Below are 17730 nucleotides of genomic sequence, written 5' to 3' on the forward strand. Positions count from 1 at the left end.
GAAGTACACCATCCAAAAACCAAATATGTAGACCTTTACTGAGAAACTGTTAACATCATTCCATTTGTCAGCATGTATCAGTCCAGTTAAAAATAATCGCAGCCGTTTTGCCTTCCAGTTCATACAGTTCTCTCCTGATTCGGAGACTTCGACGCGAATGAAAATATGTCTCCCTCCTAACCGTCACGACGCGGCTGCTACTAAAAAAAACGATAAACATTCGCTCCCTACTTCACAAGACGAAGCAGACAAATGTTAGAAAGTTATTGATCGTAATAACCATCACTTTTCAACTTAGAAAAAAAAGAGACGTCTTTTAATCCAACCGTTTCACGCCAAACGGAACACACGAAACACGCGTACACACTCTCTTGCGACCGAAATTCGACTCTCGGTTATTTTCAACAATGTCTGCTCACCATCAACAATGACTGCGATTATCGATACCAGCGATACTACAGCACCGTCACAAAATATTTTTTGTTTACTTATTGCCCTCACATCAAAAATAGGTGATACCACGTGTAATGTTGTCCGGAGCTCCAACGTTTATAACTAAATACTAGGTCATAATATGGCCTTCGCTGACATCTTTTTTTTGGGGGGGGTTCAATAAATTATTTTTTTTATTTTCCAACACACACTTCTGTGTCAAATAAATACAGATCAGTGGCTGAAAAGTTTTGGCGGCAGTCGAGAACGCAGGAGTAATAAAACTTGGGGCCAACTGCATATACCTTGGTTAGCAAGCAAAAAACTGTCAGAAAAGCTAAGAAAATGCACTTCCATTGGAATTCTTGTTTCGATTTCTGCATTATACGAGCGACGGAGAGACGAGGTACTTACTGATAAAAGAAGTAAAATGGTCTAAGAACGGCACTCTATTAATTAATATACTTTAGACTATTGTTGGAGTTATCAGTTAAAAATACCCTTTTTCCAGATGTTGCCTGTCACATCAGTGAAACTCCACAACGATTACAACCTCATTTATGCTTAAAGTGAAAGTTAAGAAGAGCTACAGCAGAGGTTATAGCCAATGTAAATGTCCTCCGATAAACAGGTTACATGTGAAGTATATAGAAAGCTATAACGTACTAAAGTGAATGTATTAATTAAGTGCAGCTGTTGGACAATTGTAACCCTCCAGTGTTGCGTGTAGCAACGCTTTTGAGAACCGCCACAGCTACAAGGCTTTAGCAAGGCAGAGTCTCGCCAGAATCAGACAAGAAGCAACCACCACTCGTAGTGTTTCACGTACCACTCGAGTTGCGCTAATTTTAATCACAGATCCTCAGGTTCTGAGGTTTCTTCGTCCTGGCATAAACAGTAAAATTGCGAGTGATAAAATCAAAGGCAGACTCGAAGTACGATGTATTCGGCGCCCGGAAATAGCTGCACGTATGATCTCAGTTTACTTACAAATTTAGTGAAGTTACAAGGTGTACAACTTTGCTTCGGCCGTTTGCCGATAGGTGGCGACAACGGTAAGCAGTGGTCGAAAGAAACAGATTGCAGACGTCAGGCAGTTAGCTTGGTCCTTGGTCAACATAGCCTCATTCAAACATTAGTCGGTTTGTGACTGCATCATAAAGTTGTTCTTGATTGAAAATATCAGTTTACGGGCCTAATTCTCGTCATTTACGGGAGGTGTTACTGTTTTATGAAGAAAACAGCGGCTGAGTCTCAGCGAATGCTCTCAGGTACGTATGGTAAGGACGCCATTAGTGAAAGAACGTGTCGTGAGTGGTTTCAACGCTTCAAGAACTGTGAATTTAACGTCGTAGGCCAGCATAGTCGTGGAAGAGAGAATGTTTTCGAAGATGCAGAATTGGAGACATTGCTGAGTGAAGACTCGCGTCAAACTCAAGAAGAATTGGCACGATTAGTGACACAGCAAGCCATTTCAAAACGCCTCAAGGCTATGGGTATGATTCAGAAAGAAGGAACTTGGGTCCCGTGTGAGCTGAAACTTAGAGACGTTGAACGGCGTTTGTGTGTTTGTGAACAGTTGCTTCAGAGGCAAAAACGGAAGGGATTTCTGCATCGCATTGTGACCGGGGACGACGAATGGGTTCATTACGATAACCCTAAACGCAAAAAATTATGGAGATATCCCGGCCATGCTTCCACGTCGACGGCGAAACCGAATATTCACGGCTCCAAGATCATGCTCTGCATTTGGTGGGACCAGCTCGGCGTCGTGTACTATGAGGTGTTAAAACCAAGTGAAACAATCACAAGTGCTCGTTATCGAACGCAGTTAATGCATTTGAGCAGAACATTAAAAGACAAACGGCCGCAATACAGCGAGAGGCACGATAAAGTGATTTTGCAGCACGACAGCGCTCGACCCCATGTTGCAAAAGAGGTCAAAACGTACTTGGAAACGTTAAAATGGGAAGTCCTACCCCACCCGCCGTATTCTCCAGACATTGCTCCCTCTATCACCTGTTTAGAGCAATGGCGCATGGCCTGACTGACCAACACTTCCGATCTCATGAAGAAGTCGCCAGCGATGGAAAAAACTTTGAATGATACTTGTGTAACCAATTTGTTTCATTAAAGCCTCAAATGTTGGGGAAAAAACGGCGGAAGCAAAGTTGTACACCTTGTGCTATACAGTCTTAGATGACGCTCGCCCTATGGAGAGCTCTAGTTTCACCAGAATGTTTTATATTCGTGATATTACGTAAACTGAAATACAGATAGTGTTAAATAATAAGGAGCTAATTCAACGAACCAAAACATACCCACGTGCGTTGCTGGTGACGATCAAGTGAGTGCTCACCGAGCGAGGTGGCGCAGTGGTTAGCACACTGGACTCGCATTCGGGAGGACGACGGTTCAATCCCGTCTCCGGCCATCCTGATTTAGGTTTTCCGTGATTTCCCTAAATCGTTTCAGGCAAATGCCGGGATGGTTCCTTTGAAAGGGCACGGCCGATTTCCTTCCCAATCCTTCCCTAACCCGAGCTTGCGCTCCGTCTCTAATGACCTCGTTGTCGACGGGACGTTAAACACTAACCACCACCCCCCAAAGTGAGTGCTCGAAACGTATTTGTGCAAATAAATATTTGTAAGTAGCAAATGACATCGACTCAATCATTTAAAAAGTTTCTCTTATCTGTCTTATAGTTTGGTAAGCTGCAACACAGTTTCTCGATCAGTCCCCGTGGCCAGTTAATCGGTAAAACAAATCAATTTTAGACTGAGCTGAACAGATACACAATAAGTAAACTTTTTCTTGAACTTTAGTCGAGGACACTTCTCAGAGGAGTCATGTGGCGTTAGCTGGTGTTTCAGCCTGGTAAGAGCATCGCAGCGGGCCTGAAAAGTTAAGAACCATTTACGAGAAAAGGGGAGAGGGCTGGTGGTCGATGATGTAAATGTGATCTGTAATTCTACGGTGCAAACGTAGTGGTGGAATACAAGGAGCGAGGATGCATCTCTACAAAGATTGTCACTGCTGACTCGTGTAATATCTCCAGCCCGCAAAACAGTCCAACGATGTAAGCTCGAGTTTGTGACGCTCGTGCGGAAATGGAATGTCTTGACATTTCTGGAGAGCTCTGGACACTTCAGGTAGCGCCGCGTGGGGAAACCGCGTGGTTCGAGGCGCCATGTCACGGATTGTGCGGACCCTCCCGCCGGAAGTTCGAGTCCTCCCTCGGGCATGGGTGTGTCTGTTGTTCTTACCATAAGTTAGTTTAAGCAGTATGTAAGTCTAGGGACCGATGACCTCAGCAGTTTGGTACCTTAGGAATTCACACACATTTGAACTTCGGGTAGAGTTTCTGCTTACGCACTCCCTTGCTTCGCCAGTTCACAACCACACTGTCGCATTCTAACCCAACCTAGACCTCGTGATAAGCTACAGATCAGCCTGCTGCCACAACCAGGTTTTCTGTTTTCACATTCGACGGCTTCCGCACAAAAGTGTCGATCCACACTAGCGTTCCAACCGCATGGGTTCGCATTCCTTCGCATTTATTGGTGACCCCCACTCGTCAGTCCACACATTTGTTTGTATCCAGTAATGTTTTCCTACACATGTTCCTGTTCGAGAGGCTAGGTGTTCTCCTTTCTGTGTCTTGTGAGTTGAATACCGAGTCAGTTAAACCGGAATGTTGGTGCACCTCGGCAGTTTTCAGATTAACAAAGCTCTGTCCAAGGTAAAATATACAATAGACGATAGCAAAAAAAAAATAATAGTGTGGCCGGGAAGGGATCGAATTCATTCAATATCCGATCTCGCACACTACAACTACGCATACTACTGTACTCCCGTCTGTGGCACAGGGTATTTCTATTGTCGCTGTCATTTTCCCCCTTCGCTGTTCCATTCGCGTATGGGTAGCTTAGAAGTAGGTCTAGATATGTTCGGTGTGACTAAGTAGCTTAAATCGCGTAACAGAGGCAAGTCCAGCTTGTATACAGATTAGGTTACTTTCATATATAAGAGCTCCATACTTAGCAATCACATACAACCGCTCTCTCGACGAAAGATACGTACCTAAAGACTGGAATGTTGCATAGGTCACACCGCTACTCAGGAAAGGAAACAGGAGTAATACGCTGAATTACAGACTCGTCTCACCGATGTATATTTGTAGTAGGATTTTGGAACCTATACCGTGTTCTAGCATTATGAAGTGCTCGAAGAAAACGATTTATTGGCACATAGTCAGCACGGATTCAGAAAATATCGTTCTTGTGAACAAAGTAATAAGTGCTATCGACAGGATATCTCAAATTCGTTTTATGTTTTTACATTTCCAGAAGGCTTTTGACGCCGTTCCTCACAATTATCGCCTCAGTTGTGCGACTGGATTCGTGATTTCCTGTAAGAGAGGTCACAGTTCGTAGTAAGTGACGAAAATTCATCGAGTATAATGGAAGTGATTTCTGGTGGTTCGTGAGAAAGTCTTTATGGGCCCTCTGCTCTACAATATCTGTAAGGGGCATTCAAATGAAACTCGGTCACTAGCGTACAGTAAAGGTAACGATTTTATTAACTCAAAAATGTAGTTATCCACAGTACACATACTCAAAAACAGTCGCCAAAACTGTTGGCACATTTATCCCATTGCGACACGAGCCGGTCGATCCCAACCTTGAAGAAGTTAGTAGGCTGCTGTCGGATCCAGGCCTGGACCTAGTCATACACTTTATCATCCGTTGCGAAGAGACGTCCTTGTTTTAGAAGTTCAAACACATGAAAGTCACATGGTGAAAGGTCGGGACTGTACGGTGGATGTTCCAGCGTTTCCCAACGAAACTGCTGCAATGCCGTCTTCACCGCATTGACCGAGTGTGGGAGGGCATTATCTCGCAGGAGCGTAACGCCATTGGACAACATGCCTCGGCGTTTCGACTTGATGGGTCGTCTAAGGTTCTGTGAAGTGGTTTGATAAGCTGGGCATTGATGGTGGTTCCCCGTTCCAGGAACTTGACAAGCAGTACGTCCTTGTGGTCAAAAAAGAAGGACATCATGACCTTACCAGAAGTGGTGTATGCGGCCATTGATTTCTTTGGAGGTGGTGAAGTAGCATGTTTCCACTGCTTGCTCTGCTGCTTGCTTTCCGGTTCAAAATGTTGACACCATGTTTCGCAACGTGTGACAACACGCGACAGAAAGCCGTATTCCCCCTCATGATAACGTAGCATATGACTCAAAGACAGCGCCATTCGAGTATTGCGCTGTTTGGCGGTCAGTTGGTGGAGAACCCACTGCTCACAGATTTTTCGAAAGTTCAAGTGTTGATGTATTATGGTGTGGGCGGTGCCCACGCTAATACCCAGTAACCGATGGATCTCGCCCACGGTGATTCTGTGGTTGTCCAAGACTAAAGCATTCACTTCCGAAACCATTTCTGGTGTGATGACACGATGAGCCTGTCCAGCGCGGGATTAGCCGAGCGGTCTGGGCGCTGCAGTCATGGACTGTGCGGCTGGTCCCGGCGGAGGTTCGAGTCCTCCCTCGGGCATGGGTGTGTGTTGGTCCTTAGGATAATTTAGGTTAAATAGTATGTAAGCTTAGAGACTGATGGCCTTAGCGGTTAAGTCCCATAAGATTTCACACACATTTGAACATTTGAGCCTGTCCAGGACGAGCATCGTCTTCCAGTGACTCGCGTCCCTCCAGGAATCGTTTGCGCCATTCCACAACACTTGAATGACTTAGACTGTACTCGTTGTACACAGCCTTCATCCGTCGGTACATTTCACGGCCTCCAACTCCTTCCACCGCCAAAAATCGAATCACTCCTCACGGTTCCTGCTTACTCGCCTGCATGTTCGGTAGTGGACGATAACTTGCGTGACCACCTTCTCGTCGGCGTGAAACCACACCGGCGCTATGCAGCATCAAACGGTGCGCCCGCGTCAGTCCCTCTACCAATAGATGGCGCCACCATACCCGCAGTTACGTGGTGCCACCTTACATGTAAGGTAAAAGTAGACGCACTGACCAGGTTTCATTCGAATGAACCTCTTATATAAACGACTCAGGAGACCACCTGATCAGCCCTCGTAGGTTGTTTGCAGGTGATGCTGTCGTTTACCTTCTAGTAAAGTCATCAGAAGATCAAACCAATTGTAAAATTATCTATACATAGTACCTCTATGGTGCGAAAAGTGGCAACTGACTCTACATAATGAAAAGTGTGAGGTCATCTACTCCCCCTCCCCCATCTGCCCTTGGCTGTGGTGTGTCATCTTCGTGCCGACTTTTTAGTGCAGTGTTTCCAGTGATTGGTAAGTGTTGTGCGCCTTTTCCAAAGTGTTGCGGACGGACATTATACTGCCTCTGGGTGTGATTTTTATATCTCTTGCGAACAGAAACCAGACTGTCGCCGTGTTTTTTTTTTTATTGTCTGTCTACTATTTTACCTGTCTGCTTCCTGTGTACTTTATTAGCATCGCCCACCCTTTGTGTTATGTTTTAACTTTCCACAATTTCCCGCTGTTTTACAATTTAAGTCGCCGTTTTATCGCCTGCTTTTATTGTTTCTTATGTTTTAAAAATTCTGTAGGCCGAAGACCAGCGTACTGAGCTGCTGCCAACCAGCCCCCTTCGGGGGGAATCGAAATTCAATAAAGGAAAAAAAAAGTCATCTACATGAGTCCTAAATGGAATCCGTTAAATTTCGGTTTACAAATGTAAAGGCAGTGAATTCACTAAAAACATAGCGATTCCAACTACGAACAAGTTAAATTGAAACGGTCACATAGATAAAGTTGTGGGGAAGGCGAACCAAAGAGTGTGTTTTACTGGCGAAACACTTGGTAGATGCTGCAGGTCTGCTTAAGAGACTGCCTACGCTAAGCACGTCCGTCCTCTTCTGGAGTTTTCCTGCACGATAAGGGGATTGACGGAGGACATCGAGAAATTTCCAAGAAGGGCAGCTCATTTTGTATTATTGCTAAGTAGAGGAACGAGACTCTCCGATATTATACGCAATTGGATGGTAATAATTCAACCAAACGCATTTTTCGTTGCGGCGATATCTTGTCACAAAATTTCAATCATCAAGTTTCTCCTCTGAATGTGAAACTATTTTGCTGGCGCGAATCTACATAGGAAGAAACGGTCATCGTAATAAAATAGAATGATCAGAGCTCGCACGTTTTGGAGGGTGTAACGGTAGAGAAAGTAGAGAAATAGTCTAAATCTGGTTCAATTAATCCTCCGCCAGGTTCTTAAGTGTTAATTGCAGAGTAATCACATAGATGTAGCTGTAGGATGGTGCGCGGGGAGAACAAGGGTCGGCAAGCCTCTGTGTTAGCTCTAATTTCTCGAACTTTCTCCTAGTGGTCATCTCAAGAGACGTGTGTGGGAAGAAGTAATGTATGCTGCCCGACTCTTCCTGGAAAGTGCCCTCTCGAAATTCCAGTAGCGAGCGTCTCCGTGATGCACAAAGCTTCTCTTGTGGCGCCTGCCACTAGAGTTTGTTGAGCATCTCTTTAATGCTCTCACGCCTGCTAAACATTTCAGCGACAAAACGCACCGCTCTTCGTTGGAACTTCTCAACCTCTTCTGTCAACCAAACCTAGTAGGCGCCCCAAACTGACCAACAGTGGGGGGAGAGTATTGTACCTTAGAAGACTTTTCACAATTTCGCTTCTAGCCAGCTCTGTAATAGAAGTTTAATATATTTTGTTATTCATTTTTAAATGATGGCATTACTTTTTATGCGCCTCAGTCTTTTTTCTGATACTACGAAAATTACTCTGGAAAATTAAGGGTTTTTACTAACGTATAACATGTTACAAGGTACAACATGGCCATGTATCTACGAAAAAATATTCGACTGAAATGTAAGAGCCTTACAATCGACGAAACCTTATTTAATAGACAATCTGTTACATTACTACTCTACTAAACACCAAGCAGCAAGTGAAGTCAAATTAAGTAGAAGAATTATCTCAAGCCATTTACAAGTTAAATACATTTTGAAATACAAGCTGTTCGAAACTAACACAAATTTCCAATTTCAAGACAAGTACAATTGTTAAGAAATTTAAAAAAAATTCATAACATTTGCAATTATCACACGTTCCACTTTAAAAGACCTTTCTCCGCGTCGAAGTACAGGATGGTGCATGACAGTATGGCTTAATTATTCACACGTTATGTAAATAGTTCTAAAAGCGTATAGCATTTTACTCACCACAGAATTCTCTACCTGAAGAATTAGAAATATATTCCAAATAGTTTTCATATACAGGGTGTCACACGCAGAATGGTCAGTATTCAGGGGCATGACAGAAACGATCATTCGAAGAAAAAAAAATGGTAAACATTCCTTGTTTTGCAAGGAGGTAGTACGGAGCAAAATGAGAAAAAATTGTATTGTAAACGTGGGCTCTGACGTGCACACCTTAAAAGCTGTGAGCACTTGTTCATCCTCCCTGATATGAAAACCATTCTTTATACTGAACGAGTGATCATAGCTCTTAAGGTATGCGTTTTAGAGCCCTTTTTTACAAGAGTTTTTACTTCTAATGATCGTTCCTGTGGTATCACTAAGTACTAACTAATCCTCCTGGAACATAGGCTATTACACAGCACTTAAATGAGTAGGACATGAAATACTTAAAAATGCTGCGCAAAACACAACTTCATGTCTCATAACGACAAAAACTGTAGAAAATGCCAGAAGTTGCTTACGCCGGTCTCTAGAGCGCATTCCTTCGTGGGATTCTAACATCAGTCACTAGACCGAAGTATCGACCAAAGTACATCATGTATTGCTACACACACTGTTCTCCAGGCACAACACTCTCCCCTGCTCAAGAATTGGTTGAACGAAGCTTTTTTAAGCCACAACTTTCGGGGATGAAATACATTTCGTTAACATTCTTCCAATGAATCTCAGCGTGGCATCATGGAGTTCGTGACCCGCATCTCCAAAGCGTTTTTTACTTTAAGCGTTTACGTTTTTACGTACGCAAATTCACAGTTTCTCAGCTGACTTTCGGATAATAAAGTATAGGGTGTCCATAAAGTCTGCACGGCATATGTCAATGCGGTAGTCAAATTATTCCCACACTGCAGTGAGCATGTCTTGAGTTACAGCTTCCACAGCTGCTGTTATGGCCGAGCGGTTCTAAGCGCTACAGTCTGGAGCCGCGCGACCGCTACGGTCGCAGGTTCGAATCCTGCATCGGGCATGGATGTGTGTGATGTCCTTAGGTTAGTTAGGTTTAAGTAGTTCTAAGTTCTAGGAGACTGATGACCTCAGATGTTAAGTCCCATATGCTCAGAGCCATTTGAACCCTTTGAACAGCTGCTGTTATGCGATGTCTCAATTCATTCATTGTTGTTGGTAACGGAGGCACATAAACAGAGTGCTTTATAGACCCCACAAGAAATAATCACATACAATCAGGTCCAATGACCTTGGAAGCCAGTAATGTAAGGCTGAATCATTTGGTCCAGTGCGACCGATCCATCGTTCAGAAATCCTTCGATTTAAAAATTCCCGCACTTCCAGATGCCAGTGTGGTGGTGCCCCATCCTGCTGGTAAATGAAGTCGTTCGAATCAGTCTCCAGTTGTGGGAAAAGAAAGTTCTCAAGCATATCGAGATATGTGCTTCCTGTAACAGTGTTGTCAGCAGAGAAAAATGGACCATACACCTTTCCCTGAGAAACTGCTCAAAACACATTAAATTTTGGAGAGTCCCTCTCGTGTTCTAAACTTCATGTGGTTGTTCCGTACCCTATATTCTCACATTATGACCGTTTATCTTTCCATTTAAATGGAATGTTGCCTCGTCACTAAACACTAAGTGTGGAAAAAACTGTCATCCACCACCTTGCCAAGAACGAAATTACAGAACTCCACACCTTGTTGTTTGCCACCTTCACGAAGAGCTTGCAGTAGCTGAATTTTGTGCGGTTTTATGCGAAAACGTTGACGCAACACACGCCAGACGGACGTCGGAAGCATGCTGAGCTGTCGACCTGCACGGCGAACGGATTTCTGCGGACTCCTAGCGTTTGACGTCTGTGTCAGACACTCTGGGACGGCCCGGCGATTTGCCTTTACGCAAACAACCTGTTCCTCGGAATAGTTCATGCCATCGTCTAATGCTCTGTGCTGTAGGAGGATCCACACCATAGTACTACGAAAGTTGTTATTCACCCGCAATGCAGAAAACGTAGAACACAAAACGCTTTTTGTTGTCCCGAGACCATTTTTACTAGAACTAAAGTGGGCGCGCACTGCTGATACCTAACGGGAACCATGTAAAACTCGAGAGACTGTTCACATATCTCAAATAACATAATAGTTATGATTTTTTTTTGGTACACCCTGTATTTTCAACGTGATCTCCGTGCTTTTCGATGTATAATTTGATGCGCTTTGCAAGATTAAGGTGAACTCAATTGAATAGGTCTGAATTGCCGTCGATTTTAGCGCACTGACTCGTAATGCGTTCTGTCAGGTGGTTTAAATATGTAATCTTCGTCGAATAAACTTTCTCTACCCCAGAACAAGAAATCAAGGGGAGAAAGGACTGGCAAACGAGCGGACCAGTCCACATGACCTCTTCTCCCAATCTAGTGAGGAAAATTGTCATCAGCCACTGGATCTTCTGTAGATAGAGCCATCATTCGGGCTGGAAAAAAGGAACAAAATGTATTAAAACTATAAGGATTTATTTTATTATTATTTATTTATTAGTATTTATAGAATATTTACTAGAATTTATTAGAATCTCCCATGTGCCCAGACTTTGTGGACACACTGTAGAATATCTCGAAAATTCCGTGGACTTCCGGTATCAACAACAAGCTTTGCTTGACACAGGATACTTTTCAGCTGTTCACTAAAGAAGTTATAACGGAGAGGCGGATTCCCGGACGCATACGGGGAAACGGCGCTTGCCTCAGTCATACGCCACACGCTCATGTAGTGTAGTGACCACAGTCTACACACGTGCGTTCACAGTCGTGAAGTACTGACCGGAATGTGCGCCAATACGGTTTTGTACTGTTTCAGTTATAACGTTGTCAGAGTTGAGATAGCTCGTTACTTTTATTGTTCTTAGATGAATCTCATGATACATTTACTTCTCCAGTTGTCAGAGGCATCCTTTTCAAATAATGTGTTTCTCTGCGCTGAAATTTCTTGCACGTCATGCTTAAGCGACGTACTAAGCATTGATGTCAACAGATTATTATTCACAATGTTACCTTCGGTGATGGGTTGGTTTATTTGGGGGAGGAGACCAAACAGCGAGGTCATCGGTCTCTTGGTTTAAGGAAGGACGAGGAAGGAAGTCTACCGTGCCCTTCCAAAGGAGACATCCCGGCATTTGCCTGGAGCGATTTAGGGAAATCACGGAAAACCCAAATCAGGATGGCCGGACGCGGGATTAAATAGTCGTCCTCCCGAATGCGAATCCAGTGTGCTAACCATTGCGCCACCTCGCTCGGTTATATAATTCACAGAATGCAGGCTTACGTGACCGGTATTTGCGGCCTTGGTGATTCTGTTTTATGGGCATTAGGACGTAAGCAGAGACATATTTCTTTACCTGATCTTTCGTCTTCCACCGATAGACACATCATCAGAGGCTATAAAGATTCAGATAGCAGTTTCAGATTTAAATAAGCTCAGCGAGCCGAACTTTTTATGTGCACCCATGCAACGGTCGCTTCGTGACGTCATCGGACCGGCGCGTATTATCGTTACGGAGGTTATATAGAGGGGAAGAGTCGGCGTTTTTGCTGTATCTAACGCTGAGGCCCACAACTAGCATGACTGCAATCCTTTTCTGTTGAAATTGATTTTGTGCTTTTGAATTTCTGTGGCCTCTCTGTAAATCCTAGCGTAGTAATGATTGGATCTTGAGAAAATCTCGGAGAAAGGAATTTGATGGTACCCTGGTCTCAGTGCACGATCTGCTACTGCAGCTTTATCCCTGTTTTTCCAGTTAATAATTGGTGTTCCTCAAGCAGAGAATTAATTCTTTTTGTAGTTCCTATGTACACTTGACCGCATGTGCTACGGTTTTCGTACAGACCTATTCCTGTGATAATAGGCGGCAGGCGTACGTCCTTCGCACAGTTCAAATATTCATGAACCATTCTTATTGGTTTAAATGCTGTGTCAACACCGTCTCTTCTTAAGAGGCTACTCGACTGGTACTATTCGTAAGTGTTTATACGACTGAGAGAAAAACCTTTTCAGTTTTCAGCAGAAGCTCTTTCAGGGAGTAGTGCCCTACTTGTCACTTTGTCAGAGAAACCGTTTCTTCTGAAAGCAATTTTAAAGTATCGAGCTCTTTCTCCAAGTACTATGTTTGACAGATCCTTTTAGACCAGTCCAGCAATGTTTTAATCATTCCTTTTTTTCTGCATGGGTTGCTGATTTGAAGTTTTTGAAGGTATGTATTAATGTGAGTGGGCTTTCAGTAAACTTGGTGGCCCACGGTTCCGTCAGCTTTCCTAAGTATCTTTCTCCACGATCTTAGGCAGCAATCTGATGACATCACTACCTGCGGTAGCGTTCTCGCTTCCCGCGCCCTGTTTCGATTCCCGGCGGGGTCAGGGATTTTCTCTGCCTCGTGATGACTGGGAGTTGTGTGATGTCCTCAGCTTAGTTAGGAACATTGCGAAGCCAAGTGTGTGCAGTACATATTCTAGTATATCGCGCAAGGTCATTGTTCACAGCGAGACAAAGAGCTGTACGTCTTCAATGGGCCGAGAAACAAATAAAGTTGACAGTAAGTGAGTGGAGGGATCCGGCGAGACGCAATTCTGCCTGTTTTCCTCAAATGGTACGACGCATCGAACACACAGACGGCTTTTTTTTTTCATGACTTGGGCTCAGTCATTGAGGTTTCCTTGAACAGGGCCGACCGCTGAGACCGAGTGGTTCTAGGCGCTTCAGTCCGGAACCGCGCTGCTGCTACGGTCGCAGGTTCGAATCCTGCCTCGGGCATGGATGTGTGTGATGTCCTTAGGTTAGTTAGGTTTAAGTAGTTCTAAGTTCTAGGGGACTGATGACCATAGATGTTAAGTCCCATGGTGCTCAAAGCCATTTGAACCATTTGAACGTCACTACCCGACCATTGCTTCGATACACATAAACAGTTCGGCTTACTGAGCTTGAAACTGCTATCCGAGTGTTTGTAGCCTCTGACAATGTCTCCAGCATTTAGAGGCGAAACGTGGGGCTCAGAATTACGCCTTGGACCACGGTCCAACGCCAATAAAATAAAATTACAATGGACGCAATTTTTTTTATTATTATTCGAATTTTCGGACCTCATGACCACGTGAAAGACAAAATATTCTTTTTCTTTTCTTTGGATCACCACTACTCCTTCATTCTTCCTCTCTGTTGTTCTCTTCTTTCCTCTGCCTATGGCCTCCTCTCTTCTTTCGTGTTTTCTTCGGGAAACCTCTGACTTTGTGCACCGTTTTCCTGAATTCGTGCGTGTTCTTTGCGTCTTTGTCTGCCATTGCCAACTCCTGTAGATACTTCTTAACTTCTGTTAACTATTAGTTTTAGGTTTTTAGGCTTTTGTCAAAGAAGATGATTTTTTTGTCTTGTTATCCATTCTTTTTAAGTGGCCATAAACTGTAATTGTCCATTTTCTAATTATATCTATTATATTCGGAATTTTTTCAAATACTTCCTCGTTATTCTCAATTCCCAAATCCGACTGTCATACCGTAACGCAGTTTTTTTCGATTTATTGTTATTTGTTTCTTCAAATGGTTCAAATGGCTCTGAGCACTATGGGGCTTAACTTCTGAGGTCATCAGTCCCCTAGAACTTAGAACTACTTAATCCTAACTAACCTAAGGACATCACACACATCCATGCCCGAGACAGGATTCGAACCTGCGACCGTAGCGGCCGCGCGGTTCCAGACAGTAGCGCCTAGAACCGCTCGGCCACTACGGCCGGCTTGCAGTAACATTTCCATCTTTCCGGCTCTATTTATTTTAGTTGCTTTGTTCAGAGGATTTCGTAGGCACATTAAAGGAAGTGGTGACGGCTAACTGTCACCTGCCATTCTAGCTTTGCAATGGGGGCGGGCGGCTGTTGAAGTAGGCGCGCTAATTTCGGTCCGCCGTTGCGAGCAGAGCGGGTTAGCAACGGCCGCTCGTGGCGGGCAGCTGGCGCAGTCGGCTGGCGCCAGTGAGTGCCGGCGGCTGGGGGCCAGAGGTGGCGCGCCAGCAAAAAAGTGCGCAGTGGGGGCCGCCTTCCGCGAACTGCGGCGGCGGGCGGTGCGTGGGAGGCCTGTGGGATGGGCGGGGAGGGGGGGCGGGGGGGGCGGCCCTCTCCGGGAGAGGGGCTCCGCAGTCCATAGAGGCGCGCACAGCCGCGATAGCCGGTCGAAAGTATCCGGACGGTGTGCGGACATTTACCACGCCGGACATTTACCACGATTTGACCTGCTCCGAAGGGTTGGGTCCCTTGTCTCCCCCTCCTCCTCCTCCTCCTCCTTCTCACCCGCCGCCTGACCCCTGGAATTCCCGTGGACTGTCTCCAGTCACCGAACTTACACATTAAAGACTTCTTGAAAAGATATTTGATCATTTCCTCTGTCGCTGACAGGTCAGGCACCTCTGCAACATGAGTTATTTGATAGTGTAATTTGAGCTGCTTTGCAACACCAGGGGTATCTACTTCTACAGGGTGTTACAAACAGGTACGGGCAAACTATCAGGAAACATTCCTCACACACAAATAAAGAAAAGATGTTATTTGGACATGTGTCCGGAAACGCTTAATTTCCATGTTAGCCGGCCGCGGTGGTCTAGCGGTTCTAGGCGCGCAGTCCGGAACCGCGCGACTGCTACGGTCGCAGGTTCGAATCCTGCCTCGGGCATGGATGTGTGTGATGTCCTTAGGTTAGTTAGGTTTAAGTAGTTCTAAGTTCTAGGGACTGATGACCATAGATGTTAAGTCCCATAGTGCTCAGAACCATTTGAACCATTTTTTTCCCATGTTAGAGCTCATTTTAGTTTCGTCAGTATGTACTGTACTTCCTCGATTCACCGCCAGTTGGCCCAAATGAAGGAAGGTAAAGTTGACTTCGGTGCTGCAATGGACGAGGCAATTCTTCGTGCAGTTGACGATAAACCTAATGTCAGCGTCAGAGAAGTTGCTGCTGTACAAGGCAGCGTTGACCACGCCACTCTACGGAGAGTGCTACGGGAAAACCAGTTGTTTCCGTACCATGTACAGCGTGTGCAGGCACTATCAGCAGCTGATTGGCCTCCACGGGTACACTTCTGCGAATGGTTCATCCGACAATGTGTCAATCCTCACTTCAGTGCAAATGTTCTCTGTACGGATGAGGCTTCATTCCAACGTGATCAAATTGTAAATTTTCACAATCAACATGTGTGGGCTGAGGAGAATCCGCACGCAATTGTGCAATCACGTCATCAACACAGATTTTCTGTGAACGTTTGGGCAGGCATTGTTGGTGATGTCTTGATTGGGCCTCATGTTCTTCCACCTACGCTCAATGGAGCACGTTATCATGATTTCATACTGGATACTCTACCTGTGCTGCTAGAACATGTGCCTTTACAAGTACGACACAACATGTGGTTCATGCACGATGGAGCTCCTGCACATTTCAGTCGAAGTGCTCGTAAGCTTCTCAACAACAGATTCGGTGACCGATGGATTGGTAGAGGCGGGCCAATTCCATGGCCTCCACGCTCTCCTGACCTCAACCTTCTTGAGTTTCATTTATGGGAGCATTTGAAAGCTCTTGTCTACGCAACCCCGGTACCAAATGTAGAGACTCTTCGTGCTCGTATTGTGGACGGCTGTGATACAACACCCCATTCTCCAGGGCTGCATCAGCGCATCAGGGATTCCATATGACGGAGGGTGGATGCATGTTTCCTCGCTAACAGAGGACATTTTGAACATTTCCTGTAACAAAGTGTTTGAAGTCACGCTGGTACGTTCTGTTGCTGTGTGTTTCCAGTCCATGATTAATGTGATTTGAAGAGAAGTAATAAAATGAGCTCTAACATGGAAAGTAAGCGTTTCCGGACACATGTCCACATAACTTATTTTATTTCTTTATGTTTCTTTGTGTGTGAGGAATGTTTCCTGAAAGTTTGGCCGTACCTTTTTGTAATACCCTATATATGGTATGTTCCGAAAGAACAGATACCATCGGTGACCGTGCAGCTCGTTAGAATGAAATTACAATGAAATTAATACCCTTAGCTGCATACAGGCGTTGATGTAAGTCAACGGGGACAGTTGAAAATGTGTGCCCCGACCGGGACTCGAACCCGGGATCTCCTGCTTACATGGCAGACGCTCTATCCATCTGAGCCACCGAGGACAAAGAGGACGCTCAGATGGATAGAGCGTCTGCCATGTAAGCAGGAGATTCCGGGTTCGAGTCCCAGTCGGAGCACACACTTTCAACTGTCCCCGTTGATTTATATCAACGCATGTATGCAGCTAGGGGTATTCATTTCATTGTAATAACATTAGCGTGTCCAAACAGTGCTGTATTTCTAGTTAAAGCAGGCCTTGGGTGAAATTTGAGCCCAGTTGGATGGGGACTTAATTGGAAAGTTTACATTTCAGATACATTTACACTGACCAGGACAAAATACCGTGCTGATGCCAGTGGCGACGTGCAAACGCACCTTCGCGTTGTCTCGCAAACCGATCGTCCGCGGCACACTGTTTAGTGAGACGTTTTTGCTTCTGTGGGTGTTATCTACACTTCCCACCAGCGTCGGTTTTCGCCATTAGCTGCGTTAAACCCTGTACAGACTGTTTGTGTCGCTCGGATCTTAAACTGGCACCGATTCCAGAACCTTGTCATCCAGTTAGAGAACAGGCGCCAGCCACTGTCACGTACGGTTACTACAGACGGTGTGTTAACAAATAAGTAGTCCGCCTCGGCAGCTGCGCGGTCAGCAGAGCACATTGCTATGCGAAGGGGCCCAGGTTCGGTTCCTGGCCGGGTCGAAGATTTTCTTTGCTCGGGAACCGAGTGTTGTGTTGTTCTTATTTTCGTATCGTCATAATTGATATTGCTCTTGATATGGCTACATGGGCACGGCCCGAAAGCCACTAAATTGGAGAAAAGCACTCATAAGTAATACTCCATTTGCGATTAATGCAGTGGTGTCTGCCATTTCGGTTCTTTTTCTTATTTCTGATACACTTGACAAGCACACAGGCACGTAGCAGGCCAGAGTGGCCG

The 17730-nt window shown here is 45.0% G+C and overlaps 1 protein-coding gene and 1 non-coding gene across 2 annotated transcripts in view; one reads left to right on the forward strand and one right to left on the reverse strand.

The window, feature by feature from the left end:
* Window positions 1–17730, forward strand: part of LOC124803163 (transcriptional regulator ERG homolog) — an 81404-nt gene that overhangs the window by 51314 nt on the left and 12360 nt on the right. The window lies entirely within an intron of this gene.
* Trnat-ugu lies at window positions 16778–16851 on the reverse strand. Its single transcript has one exon. It is a non-coding gene; the product is annotated as a tRNA-Thr (tRNA).

This window comes from Schistocerca piceifrons, chromosome 6 (genome assembly GCF_021461385.2).
Source record: "Schistocerca piceifrons isolate TAMUIC-IGC-003096 chromosome 6, iqSchPice1.1, whole genome shotgun sequence".
NCBI lineage: Eukaryota > Metazoa > Arthropoda > Insecta > Orthoptera > Acrididae > Schistocerca > Schistocerca piceifrons.